Source organism: Alligator mississippiensis, unplaced genomic scaffold (genome assembly GCF_030867095.1).
Source record: "Alligator mississippiensis isolate rAllMis1 unplaced genomic scaffold, rAllMis1 scaffold_43, whole genome shotgun sequence".
Classification (NCBI taxonomy): domain Eukaryota; kingdom Metazoa; phylum Chordata; order Crocodylia; family Alligatoridae; genus Alligator; species Alligator mississippiensis.
In genome coordinates, this window is record NW_026775379.1 from 102,501 (window position 1) to 107,500 (window position 5,000).

Sequence of the window (5,000 nt, forward strand, 5' to 3'; positions counted from 1 at the left end):
GCAAGGCCCGTTTGAAAAACCTCATACGGACTTCCGGAGCGCGAGCCCGGGCGCCAGGTCGACCCAGGGCCGACCTCCCGGGCCCCAGAGAGGCACGTCTCCGCCGCGGAAGCCGCCTGATGCCCGCGCCGAAGGCCCCCGGGCCCGCCCGGCCTCCGCGCAGGGCACCGGGGAGAAGTAGGAATCGTGGCCGGGCTCCTGGAACTCCTGCCCGGCCTGCCCCGCGGAAGCATGCCGGGTTCTCCCGCCGCGCCGTGCAGGTTCTTCCGCCCCTCGCCGGGGTAGCCGGGCTCCAACCGCTGGGCCCCGCAGCGTGGAAGGGCCCCTGCGAGTCGCCCCCCGGCCTGCACGCCCGCCGTGCAGTCGACCGGGTCGAAGCCGGAATCGCGGCCGGGTTCCTGGAACTCTCGCCCGGCCTGCCCGCCCGGCCCGCCCCCCGGGCCGGGGCTCCAGTCGACTTGGAGCCAAACTCGGTTTTGACCCCCTCCTGCAGCACGGTCCGGCCCCGGAGGTTCCTCCGTCCGACCTCCTGGAACCCAAGATGGGCATCCAGGGTCCCGAAATCCGTGTCCCCGAAAATCTCCGCGAACCTTTCCTGGCAATATTGTAGATGCGGCACCCGGCCCAGCCACCGGGGGCAACCGCCGAAAGTGTCCGCCCTCCTGGAGCGAAGGCCCGGGCAAGGCCCGTTTCAAAAACCTCATACGGACTTCCGGAGCCCGAGCCCCGGCGCCAGGTCGACCCAGGGCCGACCTCCCGGGCCCCAGAGAGGCTCGTCTCCGCCGCGGAAGCCGCCCGCCGCCCGCGCCGAAGGCCCCCGGGCCCGCCCGGCCTCCGGGCAGGGCACCGGGGAGAAGTAGGAATCGTGGCCGGGCTCCTGGAACTCCTGCCCGGCCTGCCACGCGGAAGCATGCCGGGTTCTCCCGCCGCGCCGTGCAGGTTCTTCCGCCCCTCGCCGGGGTAGCCGGGCTCCAACCGCTGGGCCCCGCAGCGTGGAAGGGGCCCTGCGAGTCGCCGCCGGCCTGCACGCCCGCCGTGCAGTCGACCGGGTCGAAGCCGGAATCGCGGCCGGGTTCCTGGAACTCTCGCCCGGCCTGCCCGCCCGGCCCGCCCCCCGGGCCGGGGCGCCAGTCGACATGGAGCCAAACTCGGTTTTGACCCCCTCCTGCAGCACGGTCCGGCCCCGGAGGTTCCTCCGTCCGACCTCCTGGAACCCAAGATGGGCATCCAGGGTCCCGAAATCCGTGTCCCCGAAAATCTCCGCGAACCTTTCCTGGCAATATTGTAGATGCGGCACCCGGCCCAGCCACCGGGGGCAACCGCCGAAAGTGTCCGCCCTCCTGGAGCGAAGGCCCGGGCAAGGCCCGTTTCAAAAACCTCATACGGACTTCCGGAGCCCGAGCCCCGGCGCCAGGTCGACCCAGGGCCGACCTCCCGGGCCCCAGAGAGGCTCGTCTCCGCCGCGGAAGCCGCCCGCCGCCCGCGCCGAAGGCCCCCGGGCCCGCCCGGCCTCCGGGCAGGGCACCGGGGAGAAGTAGGAATCGTGGCCGGGCTCCTGGAACTCCTGCCCGGCCTGCCACGCGGAAGCATGCCGGGTTCTCCCGCCGCGCCGTGCAGGTTCTTCCGCCCCTCGCCGGGGTAGCCGGGCTCCAACCGCTGGGCCCCGCAGCCTGGAAGGGCCCCTGCGAGTCGCCCCCCGGCCTGCACGCCCGCCGTGCAGTCGACCGGGTCGAAGCCGGAATCGCGGCCGGGTTCCTGGAACTCTCGCCCGGCCTGCCCGCCCGGCCCGCCCCCCGGGCCGGGGCTCCAGTCGACTTGGAGCCAAACTCGGTTTTGACCCCCTCCTGCAGCACGGTCCGGCCCCGGAGGTTCCTCCGTCCGACCTCCTGGAACCCAAGATGGGCATCTAGGGTCCCGAAATCCGTGTCCCCGAAAATCTCCGCGAACCTTTCCTGGCAATATTGTAGATGCGGCACCCGGCCCAGCCACCGGGGGCAACCGCCGAAAGTGTCCGCCCTCCTGGAGCGAAGGCCCGGGCAAGGCCCGTTTCAAAAACCTCATACGGACTTCCGGAGCCCGAGCCCCGGCGCCAGGTCGACCCAGGGCCGACCTCCCGGGCCCCAGAGAGGCTCGTCTCCGCCGCGGAAGCCGCCCGCCGCCCGCGCCGAAGGCCCCCGGGCCCGCCCGGCCTCCGGGCAGGGCACCGGGGAGAAGTAGGAATCGTGGCCGGGCTCCTGGAACTCCTGCCCGGCCTGCCACGCGGAAGCATGCCGGGTTCTCCCGCCGCGCCGTGCAGGTTCTTCCGCCCCTCGCCGGGGTAGCCGGGCTCCAACCGCTGGGCCCCGCAGCCTGGAAGGGCCCCTGCGAGTCGCCCCCCGGCCTGCACGCCCGCCGTGCAGTCGACCGGGTCGAAGCCGGAATCGCGGCCGGGTTCCTGGAACTCTCGCCCGGCCTGCCCGCCCGGCCCGCCCCCCGGGCCGGGGCTCCAGTCGACTTGGAGCCAAACTCGGTTTTGACCCCCTCCTGCAGCACGGTCCGGCCCCGGAGGTTCCTCCGTCCGACCTCCTGGAACCCAAGATGGGCATCTAGGGTCCCGAAATCCGTGTCCCCGAAAATCTCCGCGAACCTTTCCTGGCAATATTGTAGATGCGGCACCCGGCCCAGCCACCGGGGGCAACCGCCGAAAGTGTCCGCCCTCCTGGAGCGAAGGCCCGGGCAAGGCCCGTTTCAAAAACCTCATACGGACTTCCGGAGCCCGAGCCCCGGCGCCAGGTCGACCCAGGGCCGACCTCCCGGGCCCCAGAGAGGCTCGTCTCCGCCGCGGAAGCCGCCCGCCGCCCGCGGCGAAGGCCCCCGGGCCCGCCCGGCCTCCGGGCAGGGCACCGGGGAGAAGTAGGAATCGTGGCCGGGCTCCTGGAACTCCTGCCCGGCCTGCCCCGCGGAAGCATGCCGGGTTCTCCCGCCGCGCCGTGCAGGTTCTTCCGCCCCTCGCCGGGGTAGCCGGGCTCCAACCGCTGGGCCCCGCAGCGTGGAAGGGGCCCTGCGAGTCGCCGCCGGCCTGCACGCCCGCCGTGCAGTCGACCGGGTCGAAGCCGGAATCGCGGCCGGGTTCCTGGAACTCTCGCCCGGCCTGCCCGCCCGGCCCGCCCCCCGGGCCGGGGCGCCAGTCGACATGGAGCCAAACTCGGTTTTGACCCCCTCCTGCAGCACGGTCCGGCCCCGGAGGTACCCCTGCCCGACCTCCTGGAACCCAAGATGGGCAACTAGGGTCCCGAAAAGCGTGTCCCCGAAAATCTCCGCGGACCTTTCCTGGCAATATTGTAGATGCGGCACCCGGCCCAGCCACCGGGGGCAACCGCCGAAAGTGTCCGCCCTCCTGGAGCGAAGGCCCGGGCACGGCCCGTTTGAAAAACCTCATCGGGACTTCCAGGGCCGGAGCCCCGGCGCCAGGTCGACCCCGGGCCTCCCTCCCGGGGCCCAGCACGGCTCGTCTCCCCCGCGGGAGCATCCCGCCGCCCGCGCCGAAGGCCCCCGGACCTGCCCGGCCTCCGGGCAGGGCACCGGGGAGAAGTCGGAATCGCGGCCGGGCTCCTGGAACTCCCGCCCGGCCTGCCCCGCGGAGTCCTGCCCGGGCTCCCGCCGCCTTGGCCCGGGACGACCACCCCTCGGCGGGGTGCCTCGGCTCCGACCCCGGAGGCCCGGGTCCCTGCCGGGGCCCTTGGACCCGCCCCCCGGGCTGCCCTTCCACGGAGCCCTTGACCGGGACGAGATCGGAATTGTGGCCGAGCTCCTGGAACTCTCGCCCGGCCTGACCGCCTTCTCCGGCCCTTTTCCGGTTTTCCCCGTTGACCTGGCTCCAAACTCGGGTTTGGCCCCTCAGCACGGCAGGGTTCTGCCCCGAAGATCCCTCTGACCGGCTTTCTGGAACCGAACATGGGCATTGAGGGTCCTTAAAAACGTGTTCTCGAAAATCTCCGCGAACGTTTCTTGGCTATATTGTAGATGCGGCACCCGGCCCAGCCACCGGGACGAACCGCCGAAAGTGTCCGCCCTCCTGGATCGAAGGCCCGGGCAAGGCCCGTTTCAAAAACCTCATACGGACTTCCGTGGGGGGGGCGGGCACCAGGTCAACCCCACGTATGCCTATGGGGATTTTCGCTCCCCAGGTCAACCCCATGGATGCCTATCGGGATTTTCGCTCCCCAGGTCAACCCCATGGATGCCTATGGGCTTTTTCGGTCCCCAGCTCCACCCCAAGTATTCCTAGGGGCTTTTTCGCTCCCCAGCTCCACCCCATTTATTCCTATGGGGATTTTCAGTCCCCAGGTCAACCCCAAGTATTCCTAGGGGCTTTTTCGCTCCCCAGCTCCCCCCCCATGTATTCCTAAGGGCTTTTTCGGTCCCCAGCTCCACCCCAAGTATTCCTAGGGGTTTTTTCGCTCCCCAGCTCCACCCCATGTATTCCTAGGGGCTTTTCCGCTCCCCAGCTCCCCCCCCATGTATTCCTAAGGGCTTTTTCGCTCCCCAGCTCCCCCCCAAGTATTCCTAGGGGTTTTTTCGCTCCCCAGCTCCACCCCATGTATTCCTAGGGGCTTTTCCGCTCCCCAGCTCCCCCCCATGGATGCCGATGGGCTCTTTCGGTCCCCAGGTCAGCCCCATGTGTTGCTATGGGCTTTTTCGGTCCCCAGGTCAACCCCATGTGTTCCTATGGGCTTTCTCGGTCCCCAGGTCAACCCCATGTATTCCTAGGGGCTTTTTCGCTCCCCAGCTCCACCCCATGTATTCCTATGGGGATTTTCGCTCCCCAGCTCCACCCCAAGTATTCCTAGGGGCTTTTCCGCTCCCCAGCTCCACCCCACGTATTCCTAGGGGCATTTAGGCTCCCCAGGTCAACCCCATGGATGCCGATGGGCTTTTCCGCTCGCTCCCCAGGTCCGCCCGCCCCTGGCCTCGCCATCGGGACTTGCGGGCACCGTCTCAACCCCGTGCCTTCCAGAGGG